We start from the raw sequence: 17945 nt of genomic DNA, 5'->3' as shown, positions 1-17945 counted from the left end.
TACCTACCTCCAGCCCTGGACATTCAGCTGAACTTTGGACTCACGTGTACAAATGTCCACTCTACAGATCTACCTACTTATCTAACAGACATCTCAAACTTAACAAACTGCTCCAGATATTCCCCTTAGAAACTTGTTCCTCTCTGCCTTCCTCATCTCAAAAACCAACCCCTCCCTTCTTCCAGCTGTTCGGGCAAAATATCCTGATGTTGGACTTGAATGAATCTTCTCTCTCTCATTACACGTCCAACGTAGCAGCAAAGCCTGTTGGCTCTTGTAAACATACCCAGAATCCCACTACTTCTCATCACCTGCTCTGCTGCCTCCGTGGCGCAAGTCACCACTGCCTCTCCACTGGATTACTGCAGGGGCTTCCTTGCTTCTGCTCTTGCCCCATTCACTTTATTCTCCATTAAAACATATACTCAAAAGTGTTTATTCAATAAACACGTATTACTACTTGCCAAGCACTGTTCCAAATACTTAAATATTAGTTCATTTAATCCTTATACCAACAACTTTACAGATGAAAAAACAAAGGCATGGAGAATTTTTTAAATAACTTGTCCACTGTCCTAGGTTTGGGAAGTGGCACAGCTAGAATTCAAACCAGGGGAGTCTAGCCCTGGAGCCCAGGCTCTTCCGTACAATATTATGTAAAGTCACCCTGCTCAAAAGTCTTCAACTTTGGCTGCTTATGAGAATTACCTAAGAGCTGTTAAAAGTCCTGAGGCCAAGGCTGGCCCCATACCCCTAACCAACTAAATCAGAAAACTCTGGAGACAGGGCCACCTGGCTGGCTCAGTCAGAAGAGCATGTGACTCCCGATCTCGAAAGTTGTTAAGTTCGAGCCCCACGTTGGGTGTGGGATTACTTAAATAAATAAAACTTAAAAAAACATAACAAGGGGCGCCTGGGTGGCTCAGTCGGTTGAGCGTCCAACTTCGGCTCAGGTCACGATCTTGTGAGTTCGAGCCCCGCATCGGGCTCTGGGCTGACAGCTCGGAGCCTGGAGCCTGTTTCGGATTCTGTGTCTCCCTCTCTCTGCCCCTCCCCTGTTCACACTCTGCCTCTGTCTCTCTCAAAAATAAATAAAACATTAAAAAAAATTAAAAAAAAAAAACATAACAGAACTGAAACTCTGGAGATGGAATATCATTACTTTTTAAAAATTTTTGACAGAGAGACAGACAGCACAAGCTGGGAAGAGCAGAGGGAGAGAGACAGAATCCCAAGCAGGCTCCATGCTCAGTGCGGGGGCCCAACGTAGGCCTTGATCCCATGACCCTGGGATCATGACTTGAGCCGAAATCAAGAGTCAGACCCTCAGCCAAGTGAGCCACCCAGGTGCCCCAACATCAGTACGTTTTAAAATCTCCCCAGACGATGTCAGTGTTCAGCGAGGGCACCTACTACATCAGACAAGCTCCCCACTTGGCCTTTGAACTCAAATGTCACTTTCCCAGAGAAAAAGTGACACCCCATCTCAACACTATCTAAAATTGCAAATGCCGTGAGCCGGACTGCCACTTCCCAGCTCCCTTTCCTGCTTTACTCTTCTCCTTAGCATTTGCTGCTAACAAACAATATCACTTATTTATTTACCTGTTTGTTGTCTGTTTCCCCACACTGGAAAGGCTCCAGGAGAGCAGTGATTTTTTTTTTTTTTTTTGAATTTACTGTTGTTTCTCCAATGCCTAAAACAGTGCTGACACATGGAAGGCACTCAGTAACTATTTGTTGAAGGAAGCAGTAAGGAGCCCATAATTACTTCAACCAACATTTTTTCCCTCCACAATTGTTTTATTCACCTACAACTAACATAGTGTTATATTAGTTTCAGGTGCACAGTATAGTGATTCCACAGTTCCATACATTACCCAGTGCTCATCTCCGTAAGTGTACTTTTAGTCCCCTTCACCTATTTCACCCCTCCCCAACCTCCCATCTAGTAACTACCAGTTTGTTCTCTATAGTTAAGGGGGGGGGGGGGGAGGGGGTGTCTCTTTTTTTCTTTGTTCACTTATTTAGTATCTTAAATTCCACAAATGAGTGAACTCATACGGTATTTGTCGTTCTCTGACTTATTTCACTTAGCATAATACCCTTAGATCCATGTTGTTGCAATGAGTATTAACATTTTTTTTTCAACTTTTTTTTTTTTTTGGGACAGAGAGAGACAGAGCATGAACAGGGGAGGGGCAGAGAGAGAGGGAGACACAGAATCGGAAACGGGCTCCAGGCTCCGAGCCATCAGCCCAGAGCCTGACACAGGGCTCGAACTCACGGACCGCGAGATCGTGACCTGGCTGAAGTCGGACGCTTAACCGACTGCGCCACCCAGGCGCCCCGCAATGAGTATTAACATTTAAGTTTCTAGATAGAAAGCTGCTTTTTCCTCATTAGACAAGAAATCATCTAGCAGATTTAAATGACTGGTTTGCTTAGACGATGGAAGGAAAAAGGTTCAAATACTGGATTTCTATTTGTAATTATATTTTTAGTAAAAATTGAATGAGGCGAGAACAGATAAAACTGCATTATTAAAACCTCCCCCCAAATGTATCCTTCAGTCTAAGGTATAGTTAGACCATATAATCAGTCATAACTTAACATATTCACAGTTAAGACTTCATCAGTCAAGAACCAGGAAGTAAGCCAAAAAGTAAAAAGAAAACAAAAATCAGTGAGAGACAGAGGGGAAAAAAAAAGAAAAATTAAATTCTGCACAGTGAGGGGCGCCTGGGTGGCTCAGTCGGTTAAACGTCCGACTTCGGCTCAGGTCATGATCTCACGGTTCGTGAGTTCGAGCCCCCCATCGGGCTCTGTGCTGACAGCTCAGAGCTCGGAGCCTGGAGCTTGCTTCGGATTCTGTATCTCCTTCTATCTCTGCCCCTCCCCCCCTTGTGCTCTGTCTCTCTCTGTCTCTCAAAAATAAATAAATGTAAAAAAAATTTTTTTTTAATTCTGCACAGTGAGACCTCGTTAGGCCCACAGGGCTTCACTATCATTTGTTACCTAGTGTTGGGTGAGACTAGCCTTGTCGACCCAAATTTGCTAACAAATACAAAGCTGAAGATATAAGGACATCAACACCTGGGGAGCCCAGCACAGACACCCCTTCCCCCCCCCAACACAGGGGCAGCTCTGGCACCCTAATCAACACCTTAACCTTAGCATCACTCAATACAAGCGGCTGGGATACAAGAGAGGGAAAAAATTAGAAGTCTTTCGAGTCTTCAGGGAGAACAAAGGGAAAAGATGAGGGTATTCACCCAAAAACAGTGGCAGGGCCCTCCAAGAGAATCATTCACCAAGAAGTGCCTATGAGGAGAGACTGGCATCCCATTCTCCAGTTCAATGCCTACTTATGAAGTAGACCGCGTGACTGATCGTGCAGCTATCTGAGCAGGGGACCAAAAAAAAAAAAGAAATGTAAGGGCACAAAAAGGGGGCAGATTTTTGCAGCTGGCATAGCACCATTTGGCGTCACAAGGAAGTGAGTTTCCAGTGGATTAAATGAAAACTGCAGACGGTTAGCTAGACTTGAGCTGTCTTGCTGTTATCAAAACATCTGGCTGTAGAGAGAAGATCCCCAACCCGCCTCACCCCCCACACACTCCTAGGAACCCGAGGGTGGCACTAACACTAACACCACGACAGGGACAAGGAGGTGGGCATGTAGGCTGGAAAAGGTTAACCCACAGCAAATTCCATATCCAGGAACTACGTGCGGTGGGGAGTCTCTCAGTGCGATCTCACCAAAAGTTCCAGCGTGGGTGACTATCAGTGGATATGAATGGCTTGCCACTGTTCATCAAAAGAGGGCTTTAACAGCCCCCCGTAAGACTTGTCTTTTTCCATTTTTCTTCTTACGAGTCCCTGACCAAGTAGATCCCAGAAGAGGAAAGGGAAAGGAATTCTGGGAGCATACCACAATCCCTCTCCACTCCAAGTACTTCAAGCAGTAAGTGGCCTGACACTGGGGTAAGAGAGGAAAGGAACTTGAAATTGAATAGGAGATTGAAGGTTTAAACTGAAACAGACAGATGAGCTTTTAATAGCTGTCAATGATGGAAAAGCTATCATTTGTCCATATTATGAGGTGGAGAGAGAGGGGGAAAAGGAAGAGCCTACAAATCATATCTGAAAGCAGTAAACAGTGAAAAATAAAACTGTCTTCTGTTTGTTTTCACCAAGCTCAGACTGCTCAATAACCTGATGACATACAGAACAGCATCACTGCCCTTAGTAATGAGAGGAAACACCTGACATGAAAATTCCCACGGGGGATTTACTGTACTGGGTAAGACGCTACATTAGAAGTCCTTTGAGACTGCTTCCAGTTCTAAGTGCCTGTGATTGTCCTTTCTTCGGGAAGAGGGTAAACTGAATACAGAATCCAAAGTTCAATGGTTAAACTATAAAGGCTAGGCTGTATGGAAGGATAAAACCACAACTTTTTGGAAAATAAAACTATCAGACTGACAATTATAAGGTTTCTATGTAGGAAAAAATATTTAAGACCTTCAGATTTCTTTAAATGCTAAAAAATATCCTAAAGGACACTCATTTTCTTTCACGGTCAACAGACATTCCAAATCAAAGAAAACTTACGATATAACATCCCCAGAACACTACTTCCCTGAATCAAAGCAATGCAACTAATCAAAAGGCTTATCAAAATAAACAGCAAATACGTTTGCTTAAATATCTTCTAGGCATTATAAGCTCACATATTCTTTATTACACAGCCGCTATTAGGAAAAATATTAGAGTTCAGTGGTTTCATGTTACTCATTAGGCATAACAGAGTCCTACTGCTAAACAAGCAGCAACAGGAATTTTTATTTTTAAATAAAAACATCCCATATTTCTATGTTGCTAAAAATAACAGACAAGCATCAAAAACCACCAAGTTTCTGCCCTAAGAACTCTTTTCTGGTATCATGTCAGTACCTTTTTAAATGCTGTGTACTCACGATGGTCAAAACCATTAAAACTCAATTTTCATATTTATTTCCTACTGAAGCCATTTTATTATATCACTGCAGATCAGAAGCGAGAGAACCATCTTGAAATTGAAAATCAAAATTTAGGGGCGCCTGGGTGGCGCGCAGTCGGTTAAGCGTCCGACTTCAGCCAGGTCACGATCTCGCGGTCTGTGAGTTCGAGCCCCGCGTCAGGCTCTGGGCTGATGGCTCGGAGCCTGGAGCCTGTTTCCGGTTCTGTGTCTCCCTCTCTCTCTGCCCCTCCCCCGTTCATGCTATGTCTCTCTCTGTCCCAAAAATAAATAAAAAACGTTGAAAAAAAAAATTTAAAAAAAAAAAAAAAAAAAGAAAATCAAAATTTAATATTAATAACAGTAAAATGCTCAAGCATGTAAAGAAGTAATACTTGCATAGTACTTCAGCTCAAGCTGAAGGCTGAGGCAGTTACTGCTATGGTACTTGAAGTTTGGGGTCTCATAAAAGCAGAGTTAACTGTTGTCACATCTGAATAATTACTATATTCTACTCAGAAAATGATTTATCTCTCCCATTCTTAAACACCAGAAATACTTAAACAAGAACAACTACTTAACAGCAAGCAATATTTCAAAATCAAAGTCTGACTTAAATTATGCTAATAAATTATTTCACAGATTTCATTCTGGGTTACAAAGTATCATACAGTCAAAATAACAGCAAGTTTTGCAGTATGGCCATAAGAACTTTCGGGCTTAAGTCTTGTTTTTTTGTTTTTTAAGCTGCATTAGACATTTTTAGAGAAAAAGCCCCTATAAACACATAAAATGTTTCCATCTTTTCCAGATATTTTCTCAGGCGTCTTCAACATCCTCATATCCTATAAGTTAACAACAAACGTGCGAGGACTGCCCACAGCGACTTTCTAAAGAAAATACCCCAATGCTATTCTTAATGCCCTTAAACATTTCTAAAAAGGTCCTTCCGGCTTATGAACTCATGGCAGTTTCCTAACAATTGTATACTTATCCTGTTTTACTGTCTCTCCTAGTCTATGACCAACTCAAATTTAGGCATCACCTCTCTTTCCTATTTGGCTACATTGCTAAAACCGGAGAATAAAAAAGATACAAACCTGCTACTTCCCTCCTCCCCAAAGCAACCATAAAACTACTAATTAGCAAGATAAAGTGCCATATGAAGCAGTTTCAACACAGATGAATCACATCTTCTCAATGTCACAAAAGTTACCCACTGCTTACCGCAAAGAGCAAATTCACAGCCATGTCCCTTGCTATCCTTTGATAGGGCTCTCTATTCAAGAGAAATTCATCAGTGGAAACATTCTAGGGTTTATGGCACTATAAAATGAATTAACCATTAACCCAAATTCTGCTAAGCTTAAACATGCATGTTTAAAATACATAATTATTCTAATATGTAATTTTCCTTGGGAAGATTTGGCCAAGATAAGGTGTATTTAAACCTACTATGTTTGGGGAAATATTTTTTTGCCACCAGTGTATTAATATGAAAATTGCGAGTACGAAAAGCGATAGCAATTTTAGTAAGAATGGGTCTTACTATTTTTGAAATAACAGTTCTTCAAGTTCTTCACATGGTGAAGAAAAATGGAGTTTCACAAAATGACTCTTTTCAGTTTTTCTCTGAATCATATTAAAGCTTGGCCAAATTTCGCTGTCAAAAGTGTCTCAATGGCATTAAACTAACAGAAAGTATGTAAGCTGAGCGCTTGGGGGACGGGGGGTAATAAAGCGGACTTGATCAGCAGTTCTAAGATAAGAGACAATAGTTACAAAACTCATACCGCGCTACTTGTTCCAGTCATTAAACACACAGGAAATAAGATTTTCTAGTTAGAAAACTAATTCACAAAGGGCAATGACTTCATTAAAGCAAAGAAAGTCTTGCTGAAACAGACAACGATCCATCGTAAAATTAAGAAGGATCGCAGGACTGGAAGGTGAAACAAGAGGAAAAGGGCACAAATCGCGTGCATATTTCTTCCTTAAACCTCTTCTTGGATCTGCCCCCCGCCCCCCGCCCCCGCCAGAGCGATCGAGTGCCCAGCCGAGGGCAGGTGCTCTGCTATGGGACTCAGCGTAACCAGAAGTCAACAAAGGCAGTAAACACTATAAATAACAAGACCGTTTTCACTATGACAACACTTTCCCCTCTGATGATCTATCCAAGGAGGGTCATTAGAAAGCATCTGAAATAAACCACAAACCACTCAGGACCTCCCCAAAGCGCTGCGGCTGCCGGCTGGGATCGAGGCTTAAGGACCTGGGTTCGGGTCGCCTCCCTGGTCCTACCCGCGTGACCTTGGACAAGTCACTTTCAACCCTCGCACCGGTCATCTGCACCATTAAGGTGCGAAGGGAAAGCGTGATTCTATGCATAGCACAGGGCGGAGTCGGCTGCAGACTCGGAGAGTCCTAAAGTGAAAGCGCGTTAAGACCGTAGAAAACGATGCCCCGGGCAGTTGAGCCCCCGTGGGCACAGTCCTGGAGTCGGGCCACCCCGACAGGCGTCGCCCGCCGGGAATCCCCGGACAGCTGGCCGGCGCAGGGCGTCCAGGAGCAGCGCACGACCGTCCTTCCCCGGCACAGCCCCCCGACTAGCTAGCTCGTCGGCGACCGCGACCGCCGCCGGCCTCCCCGCCCTCCTCCGCCGGACGCCGCCGAGGGCTGAGGTCAGGAAAACAATAAAGGAGTCGCGGGAAGAGGACGCCGCCCCCTCCCGCCGCCCCGGAGCCCGCGCGCAGGTGAGCCTGCGCCGCGGCCTCGCCCAGGTGCAGCCGCGCGGGGCGGACACACGCCGACAGGGGCCGCGGGGCAGCCCGGGACCCTGCACCGCCCGCCGCCCGCCGCCCCGCACTCACCAGCGCCCGCCGGCTCCTCGGCGGACGCTCGGCCGCCTCCCCGATCGCCTCAGCCGGCGCGGCGCTCCCAGAGCCCGGCCCCGCCCACCCCGCCCCGGTGCGGCCGCGCTCCTCACGCCCAGCTTCACGTCGGCCCTCCGCCCGCAGCACCCACGCCGCCGCGGCCCCGGCTCCCACAGCCACCGAGCTGCCGGAGCGGCGCCCACGACGGCCAGTCCGCACACTGCGCACGCGTGCCCGCGCCGCCTCAGCCCCCAGACGGCGGCCGAGATTCCGAAGCCGGCACTCCCAGCCCGCGGAGACTACAAGTCCCGGCAGGCCCCGCGCGGGCCCCGGCGGCGTGGCGGGCCGGGCATCGGGCGTCTTCCTAATTCCAGAGGAGGCGGCCTCGGCGCGTCGGGGCGGGCCGCGCGTGGAGCCCTGGTCCACTGCGCTGCGGTGCCTCCTGGGATTGGTAGTTTTCGAGGAGCAGGGGCTTGGCTCGGAGTGGGCGGGGCGGAAGCTCGGGGTTCTCTGATGTCATCGGCTAGAGCTTCGCGGCATGGGGATCTTTAAAAATAGGCTTCGCTCGTTTGCGAATAATTTGTTTGCAAGCTGTTCCATAATCGGTCCAGGAAGCATAAATTGACAGGCCGCTGTGTGACCTGGAGAAAAACGCTTTACAGCTCTGCGCGCCAATTCTTTGCTCGTAACCGTTTCTCCCTGGAACTATTGGTTCCACTTCCTACTGTATAGGACAGGAGGCTTAGAGAAACTTGAAGGATTAACTGAAATTCTTTCGGGAAAGATGGAGCATAAATATTATTCTCATGACTATTCATAAATGTTTAACATATTTGTTGCGCACCTACTATGTGCCAAGTCCCATGATAGACGCTAAGCGTACGTCTGAGAGCGCGACAGACACCGTCCTGTCCTCACGGAGCCTGCAATCTGTGAAGGGAGATATCCTTAAGCAACATCACTTTAGATTTTACTTAGGTGGAGAAACGGAGTAAGTTAAAGAGATGGAGGGGTACTCTCGGAGGAAGTGATGCTTGAGCTGAAACCTGAAAAATGAGAATTATTCAGACGTGCCAAGATCAGGGAAAAAGTTCTGTGCCACACTCTTGCTGTGCATGGCACACACTAGGCTCTCGTAAATATTTATGTCTGTGTCCTTCCTTTCCTTCCTGCACAGCTTTAGATCACATCCTTATCCCTTCAAAATCTTTGTCCAGGCCTTTTAGAACATCTTTCCCATGTGAAGATGTACATCCCTTCTGTATTTGTGAGCCGGGTTAAAAGTCTGGGCACTCAGCCTGGCCTCCTGACTCCATTCTGTTTATGAGGCAGAAAATTGGATTTGGAGTTTATCTTTACTAGGATCCTAAAGGGAGTTTGGGTATTATGTCATCTAAATCAAAGGAGAAGTGAAAAACAGCCCTCAACTCACCTGTGGAGACATACCTGTGTGACTTTAGGCAGAGGGTGACGCTTTGATCTTTCTTGAGTCTCAGCCATTTCAACTGCTAAACTTGAAGAATGTTCTCAGAGTCCCATAAGCTGATGGAGGTGACTTCACCTTCCATGGAAAGCTCCAGTCCTGGCTCTTTCTTCAACAGTCCCAAGATGATTGTTCTGTTACTTTTTGAGAAGCCTTAGCTGTGTAGCTTCACCGACCCCTGTCTTCTTGAGGCTTTACTTCCTCATCTGTATAATGGTTGAAAGGGTTTGGCATCATCATAGTTTATAAACTGGCCAGAGCACTATTTCCTTTGGTTCATGCAGTGGGTTTTTGTTTTTGTTTTTTTTAACTGAATGTGTGGCAAACATTTAAAAATAGGACGATTTCAGGGCGCCTGGGTGGCTCACCCAGTTAAGCATCCAACTTCAGCTCAGGTCATGATCTCACAGTTCATGAGTTCGAGCCCCGCATCGGGCTGTGTGCTGACAGCTCAGAGCCTGGAGCCTGCTTCGGATTCTGTATCTTCCTCTCTTTCTGCCCCTCCCCCACTCATGTTTTCTCTCTCTCTCTCTCTCTCTCTCTCTCTCTCTCTCTCTCTCGTCTCTCTTAAATAAACATTAAAAATTTTTTTAATAAAAAAATGCATAAAAATAGATTTCATATAAAAATCCAGATGTCACCTTTCTGATTCCTCTGGATATTTGAGATTGCCTTCCCTGGCCAGATGGTCTGGAGGGGGTCTATAGCTCTGGAATCTTAGAAGATTCTAAGTGGGGATATTTGGGACATCCTTAAACAAAACAAAATAAAACAAAATCATGTTTATTTGAAATTCAGATTCAAATTTAACATGTATTTGATCTGGAAACCCTCGCCCAGAGATCAGACCATTGAAGCAGAGAGCTTCTCACCCCCTCTGGACAGGACCCAGAGGGAAACTTTCTCTTTATTGTTAGTACCATATGACATTATTGACTGCATGCTTTTAAATTATTCCCTTGTTCTTTTTGCCTAATAAGTCCCAAAGTTTGTTTGATATTGACAGCCACGTGTATTAGGCAATGAGGAAAGCCGGAAAAGTGACTCAATTACCTAAGGACGCACAACCAAGTAATGCCAGGGGTACTGTGAGTTTGGGGTGTAACTAGCACACCTGTTAACACCCTTCTGTATGGAAGGGTCAGGATCAGCCAGTAAATGCAGTGGCCGCAATAATAATAATAATAACCATAATAATATTCTTCCCTCTCCTTTTCCTCCAGCCTTTTTTTTGGGGGAGATAGAGAGGTTTATTACATAACAGTGCTCTCAGTGTTATTTAAAAAAGAAGAAGTATGTGGAATATTCCCCTGTTGAAATTACAGTCTGAGAACAAACCAAGAACATTCGGGACCCACAGACAGCAGTGAGGAATGCTGGAATATTCCATGGCTACTTGTCATCTGAAGAAAAGGGAGAGGAGGAGTCTGAATTCAAGAATCTGCAATTTACCTTTAAAACATCACTCTCCTCCTCTTTATGCCTTGAGTGTGTAAAACATTTGATATTCCATTCAAAAATATCCACTGAGTCCCTTCCATACGCTTATGTGGAGGATCCTCCACATAGAATTAACTCCTTCGACGACACAAAGATCAGTGTAGACAAGTCACATGACTGATCCAAAATCACACAGAAAGTTACTGAGCACTTGTCGCCTCTGAAATATTGGACCTCTCTCCCCTCACAGACACCTCACATCTCCCTTCCTTGCTTTATTTTATTTTATTTTATTTTTTTAATGTTTATTTTTGACAGAGAGGAGACAGAGAGTGAGCTGGGGAGGGGCAGAGAGAGAGGGAGACACAGAATCTCAGGTAGGCTCCAGGCTCTAAGCTGTCAGCAGCACAGAGCCTGATGTAGGGCTCAAACTCACAAACCGTGAGATCATGACCTGAGCCGAAGTCAGACACTTAACCCATTGAGCCACCCAGGCGCCCCTTCCTTCCTTGCTTTATATTTTTCTCCTTAGCAATGATCCCTTTCCTATGCATTTTATATTTTACTTATTTATCTTGTTTATTTTCTGCATGTTGCACTAGAGTGTGACCTGTAGTTTTTATCTGTTTTGTTCATCAGGATTTTAGCTGTTTTGTTCATCACTGTATCTTCAGTGCCTAGAACAGAAATATTTGTTCCATGGTGAAGGCCACCAGCCAACTTCACAGTCAGAATCAGAAGTTAACCGAAGAGGCAACTCCAGAAGTAAACCCTTATTCTCGCTACAAACCAGAACCAATGTGGTACAAGAATTGAACATGAACCAAACGCTCTGGGAACCCAGCTTTGTTCCTGTCATGTCTCCTCCAGAAACTGAGTAGCAGAGAGTGAAAAACAGCTCCTCCCTAATTTTCAGTTTAAAAATGAAACCCGTGTGGCGCCCGGGTGGCTCAGTCGATTAAGCGTCCAACTTGGGCTCAGGTCATGATCTCACAGTTCCATGAGTTTAAGCCCCACATCAGACTCTCTGCTGTCATCGTGGAGGCCGCTTTGGATCCTCTGTCCCCCTCACTCTGCCCTTCCCCTGCTCACTTGTGCTCAGTCTCTCTCTCTCTCTCTCTCTCTCTGTCAAAAATAAATATTTTTTTAAGTTAAAAAAATAAAATAAAAAATAAAAATGAAACCTGTAGCCGTCAGTGGGGTTGCTGTCCTGGTTGAGGAGGCAGAAGGCTGGCCCTCCCAGCCTTCCCACGTACTGAGCCTCAGCCAAGCGATATGAAGGATGAGTCTCAGTAATTACCCAGGGTGGGGCGGATTAAGTGACCTACCCAGAATACAGATCAGGTGACTGGATGCTCCTTCTGGAGCTCACTCTTGTGTCCCAAGGCTGGAGGGCAATCAGGAAGGAACTATGAAGGACTGCTCACCAAGTCGTGCTCGCAGAGATGTGAGAACAGGATTTCAGAACAGGTCAGCAACCAACCCAAACTCCAGGCTCAACAAGAAAAAAAAGGGGGATCAGGGGAGATAATTGCCTCCGGGATTTTTAGGGAGCAGAACCAGGTATGTTCTGTCTTGGAATCATCAGGCAATAAGGAATGGAACCTGATGCAGAGTATTTATTGCCTAATTCCACGGGACCCCTAAAAGTCCTCAGCACCCACTGTGATCTCTGGGGTCTGGTGAGGCTCCAGCCCCATCACACACCCCAGTTAGGTCATACTTTAATTCTCTTGACCGCATGTGGCAGGTCTGGGATGCTGGTAAGCCCTAAAGTCGTGGAGCACAGAATGCCTGCTCTCGTCCAAACATGTGGACTCTTGCTCCAGGGTAGCATGAAAATGTGAAAAGGAAGGTTTTTCTGAAGCCAAAGTGTGTGTCCAGGACCACGGCTGGGGAGCTAAGTGGAGGAACATTCTAGAAAGTAAAGAGCTCTTTCTCCCAGACAGAGATGGGAGAAGATCTGGGAATGAATCCATTTTGGGCTTCACACATCCCTCGGCCTGTGGGAATTCCTCCTCAGACCCTGCAATTCACCTGCCCCACTCTGGCCAAGCTCCTCCTTGAGTTTAAGGCCGCTGGTTTCTCTCGTCCTTCTTGTCATTTGTCGGAAGAGTGTACGTACATTCAATAACAAGAACCAACGTGTCAGGTGTTTGGGAGGGCTGCCGTGCTCCGACCCCCAGAGGAAGACAAGAAGTCACAGCTTCCACCGGGAGCCCTGTGGACATCATGGGTCCCATCCCAGGAAAGGATAGGATAGCAAGGAGCTACGGCTCTGAAGTCCATCTGCCCTGACTACTATGACCTTGGGCTCATTACTTCTCTGAGCCTCAACATTTCCTCATCCGTAAGATGGAGTCAATAGTAATTCCCACTTTACAGCTCATGATGAGTCTTAAATGAAATAACGCATATTAGCGAAGACATACTCTTAGCAAAGCGTCTGGCACATATTGATGGCTCCACCAATATCCACGATTGTATTTTTCAGTTTAGCCCAATTTCCGAGCTCGCCTGACCAAGATGGACGACGGTGGGTAGGTTCTGGAACGACTCTGATGGCTGTGAACCTCACGCCTATCTGGGGTGCCTGCGATGGAAGTAATTGTGGTCTAGGATCTTGGGGAGTTTGGTACTGCTGGAAAGCAGGGCTGCGTGGATATGGCGCTGGGGGGCGGGGGGGGGAGAGGTGGGGGAGGGCTCCTGCATAAGGACCCAGGACGCCAGCCTAAGGAGGATGTGATGGCCAACTATATGTGTCAGCTTGACTGAGGCTCAGATAGCTGCTAAAACGTGATTTCTGCATGTGTCTGTGAAGCTGTCTCTGGAAGAGATTAACATTCGAATCGGTGGACTGAGTGAAGATCTCCCTCCCCAATGTGATGGGCATCATCGTCCGATCCATTTAGGGCCTGAACAGAACAAAAAGGCATGGCTGCCTGAGCTGAGGAGGCACACCTCTTCTCCTGCCCTTCAGACCTCCGCGCCCCTGGGCTCAAACCCAAAGCCACCACCAGCCCAGGCAGCAGACTGTGGGACTTCTCGGCCTCCATTGCCGAGGAAACTACAGAAGTCTCCTTTCTCATATATCTATCTATCTTTATGTCCATCTATCTATATCTTTCTTTTTTTTAAGTTTTTTTTTTTTTTTTTAATGTTTATTTTTGAGACAGAGAGAGACAGAGCATGAGCGGGGGAGGGTCAGAGAGAGAGGGAGACACAGAGTTGGAAGCAGGCTCCAGGCTCTGAGCTGTCAGCACAGAGCCCGACGCGGGGCTCGAACTCACGGACCGCGAGATCATGACCTGAGCTGAAGTCGGACGCCTAACCGCCTGAGCCACCCAGACGCCCCTATATCTTTCTATATCTATCTCCGTAAGTCCTAAGTAGTCTGTTTCTCTGGAAAACCTTGACTAATAACACAGGGGGACTTGAGTTTGCTTTCCCAAGTGTACCCTACACCCCTTCTGGCTACAAAAGTAAATAAACAGACTTAGGCGGACTAGAGCAGGACCGCGATGGCTCCTTGTTCATTTTCAATCCCGCCCGCCTCCCTCAGAAACTTGTCGCTTTCACCTAAAAGCTGGAGGCTACCCCCCTCTCCAGCCCCTCCCCCATCGCAGCTAACAGCAGGGGTAGCTCTAAAAATAGCGAGCCTTCCCCGCACCCCCCTCACCCCCACCCCACCCCACCCCTGGCGCGTAAATACATCTTTGTTCCGGCCAGCATTTAATAACTGTACTTTATGCTGAAACAAAAGCTGTAATTAGAGCCGAACAATGGAAGGTGCAGCCAGCGCTGAACAATACTCCGAATTCCCATGGTGGTCCCCCCCCTCCCGCCCGCACCCGCAGCTGTGAGAACCAGAAGTCTCCAGCACGAATTCCATTCACAATTATTCACCTAGTTCCCTCCGCGGCTTATTCCAATCACGGCTTTCCTGCCTCCTCAGCGGGGCTGCGGAGAGGCTGAAAAGGGAGGCTAAGCCCGCCCCCACCCCCACCCCCACCCCCCAACGCCAAGGGCAGCCGGTGCAGGTGTGCGCTCGGGGGGCCGGCGCGGAGAAGCCTGCGCAGTGGCTCGCGACGAGCCAGACCGCCCCGAGGCTGGAGACCTCAACAGCCACCTCTGCACCCGCACTTCATGCACGACTTCCTGCAGATAAAAGAGGGCTTTGCACTGATTTCCTTAGCCGGCGCGGCAGTCTGTGCGTCCCAGGATAAGCCCAGCGGCTGACTTCTCCTGCCAGGTTCAGGTCCTGGAACGAGGGAGACAGGTCTTTCAGGGGGCCTACAGTGAGTCCCAAGCCCCGCTGCCATGGCAGGATCATTGGGAGTGCTTTAAAAAAAATTCTTAGGACGAGACCCCACGCCAGGCCAATTGAGATTAGAATCTCTGCCAATGAGGAGTTGACATTGGTATTACTATTTCCCTTCTCTGTTTTGGCTTTGTTTTGAAGTATAACTTAAAGATGGAGTTATGGCTGAATTGCGTCCCTTCCTAAATTAATATATTGAAGCCCTCCCCCCAGTGTGACTGTATTTGGAGATAGGCCTTTATGGAAGTTATTGCAATTAAATGAGGTCTTAAGGGCGGGGGCTGACCCAAGGGGATTAGTGTCCCTGTAAGAAGAGACAGCAGAGAGCTCACTGTTCCCACTCCTGCCAGCAATGTGAAGACCTGGGGAGAAGGCAGCCATCTGCCAGCCAGGAAGAGAACCTTCACCAGGGGCTGAATCACATTTCCTAGTCGGAAAAATTGGACTTTCCAGCCTCCAGAACTGTGAGAAATACACTTCCATTTAAGCCACTCAGTCTGTGGTATTTTGTTATAGCAGCTCAAACTGACTAATACATATAGCAAAATCTACAACTCTTTTTTTTTTTTTAAGGAAATTTATTTTAGTGTTTATTTTGAGAGAAAGAGCACAAGCACTCGAGCAGGGGAGGGGGCAGAGAGAGGAGAGAGGGAGAGAGAGAGAATCCCGGGCAAGTGCCACACTGTCAGTGCAGAGCCCAATGTGGGGCTTAAACCCACGAACCTCGAGATCATGACCCAAGCCAAAATCAAGAGTTGGACACTGAACAAAGAGGGGCGCCTGGGTGGCTCACCCAGTTAAGCATCCAACTTCAGCTCAGGTCACGATCTCCCGGTTTGTGAGTTCGAGCCCCACGTCGGGCTCTGTGCTGACAGCCCAGAGCCTGGAGCCTGCTTCTGATTCTGTGTCTCTTCCTCTCTCTGCCCCTCCCATGCTCATGCTCGGTCTCTGTCTCTCAATAAACATTAAAAAAAAAAAAAAAGAAAAAAGATTTGGACAGTCAACTGACTGAGCCACCCAGGTGCCCCCCAATCTACAACTCTTAAGTTTAAAGCCCAATAAGTGGTGTAACCACCATTCAGATGAAGATCCATTTCAGGGCGCCTGGGTGGCGCAGTCGGTTAAGCGTCCGACTTCAGCCAGGTCACGATCTCTCGGTCCGCGAGTTCGAGCCCCGCGTCGGGCTCTGGGCTGATGGCTCGGAGCCTGGAGCCTGTTTCCGATTCTGTGTCTCCCTCTCTCTCTGCCCCTCCCCCGTTCATGCTCTGTCTCTCTCTGTCCCAAAAATAAATTAAAAAATAAATAAATAAATAAAAGATCCATTTCTAACACCCCAAAAGGCTTCTTATGGCAGCAGGAGATCACCACTAGTCTGATTTCTATCACTATAGGTTAGTTTGCCCTATTCTTGAACTTGATGTAATTGTAAGTATACACTATGTCATGTACCCTTTGGCATCGAACTTCTTTTGTTCAACATTGCATCTGTAGGATTTACCTACGTCTGTGAGTGCGGTAATAGGTTTGTTCTTTTTATCGCTGTGTAATATTTTATGAATGAAACACAATTTATCTATTCTGTTGATAGACATTTTGGTTTTGTTCCCCTTCTGTTTCTTAGCTCATGTTGTTTCCTCTGCCCAGAGTGGCATTTCCCTTGGGCCCCATCCCACCCTCCCTGATCTCCCACAGATAAAACCTACCTACCCTGAGAGGCAAGCATTAATACCCCAATAAAAACTCATCACCTCTTGGAATCTTCCTGGGCTTGCAGAGAGGAGTGAGCCTCTCTCTTCTGTGACCCTATTATTCCCATGTTTAAATTATAGGGGTGTCTGGGGGCGCCTGGGTGGCTTAGTCGGTTAAGTGTCTGACTTGGCTCAGGTCCTGATCTCGTGGTTCGTGAGTTCGAGCCCCACATCGGGCTCTGTGCTGACAGCTCAGAGCCTGGATGGAGCCTGCTTTGCATTCTGTGTCTCCCTCTCTCTCTGCTCCTCCCCCACTCACATTCTGTCTCTCAAAAATAAACATTAAAAAAATCTTTAAAAAAATAAAATAAATTATAGCTGTGTCTGTACCAGGAGACCATGATTTCCTCAGGGCAAGGACCATGTCTTAATTACCCCTGTAGTCTCAGCCCCTGGAGAAAGGAGGGTCAAGAAACAGTGCAGTGTTTCTGGGAGGCAAGCACCCTGCCAGGGAGGGCAGGTATGCTTGGGGGCTTTGGGAAGGGAGGGCAGGTTCCAGGCCTGGAAAGGGCCTTGAGACCATCGGGAAGTCCAGTGGGGACAGACGGGGCATGAGCGTGGTGTGCAACTGTCCAGGACTCGCTCCTGGTAGCAGCTCCTACTGACTCGATTCCAAGCCCCCAGGCTTAGCTCCGGATGCTAAGCCCAACATAGCACCTGTAGAAATGGGCTCAGGCACCTGGGAGAATGGAGCCATTAGGGCGGGTGTCAGGGGACCCAGCTATGAGAGTCTAGCTCTCTCTAGACTACCATCGTGACCACTGCCGCATGGCCCTAGTCCCTCATGGTTGTCACCCCCTTTCCACTGGGGCACTTGGATCGGTCCAGGAAGCTGGTCCGAGGAGGCCAGCAGTATTCATTGTATTTCCTGTGGCAGGATTCCTTTTCTCTGCTTTCTTTCTCCTCTTTCACGTAACTCAATCAAATGCCAATCGATATAGTTCTGTACCCAGTATGGCAAACCAACAGCCTACTCAGCCTCAGTCTCTGCATCAACAGCCCTTTATCAGTTCAGGCTCTTTGTTGTGGAAACATGATCGGCACTGTTTACAAAAGCCGCTTTCACAAACACCCAAAA

At 47.1% G+C, this 17945-nt stretch overlaps 1 protein-coding gene and 1 long non-coding RNA gene across 7 annotated transcripts in view; one reads left to right on the top strand and one right to left on the bottom strand.

The window, feature by feature from the left end:
• Positions 1–8001, bottom strand: part of PLEKHA1 (pleckstrin homology domain containing A1) — a 58501-nt gene extending 50500 nt beyond the window's left edge. For 2 of the 5 annotated variants that reach the window (XR_009252705.1, XM_058697999.1), the window contains exon 1: positions 7873–8000. The gene's annotated coding sequence lies outside the window, so the exon portion shown is untranslated. Of the gene's footprint in view, positions 1–7872 lie in introns of all 5 variants that reach the window. The other 3 variants (XM_058697998.1, XM_058697996.1, XM_058697997.1) reach the window with 2 other exon arrangements.
• Positions 7098–11979, top strand: LOC131493489 (uncharacterized). Of its 2 annotated transcripts, none has more exons than XR_009252706.1 (2): positions 7098–7755; positions 11438–11979. It is a non-coding gene; the product is annotated as an uncharacterized LOC131493489 (long non-coding RNA). The 2 variants fall into 2 exon arrangements; XR_009252707.1 differs by lacking the exon at positions 7098–7755 and adding an exon at positions 8170–8866.
• The last annotated feature ends 5966 nt before the right edge of the window (positions 11980–17945 follow it).

This window comes from Neofelis nebulosa, chromosome 13, assembly GCF_028018385.1.
Source record: "Neofelis nebulosa isolate mNeoNeb1 chromosome 13, mNeoNeb1.pri, whole genome shotgun sequence".
NCBI classification, from domain to species: Eukaryota; Metazoa; Chordata; class Mammalia; order Carnivora; family Felidae; genus Neofelis; species Neofelis nebulosa.
The sequence above is the reverse complement of the archived record's forward strand: the minus strand, read 5'-3'. Positions and strand labels throughout refer to the sequence as shown.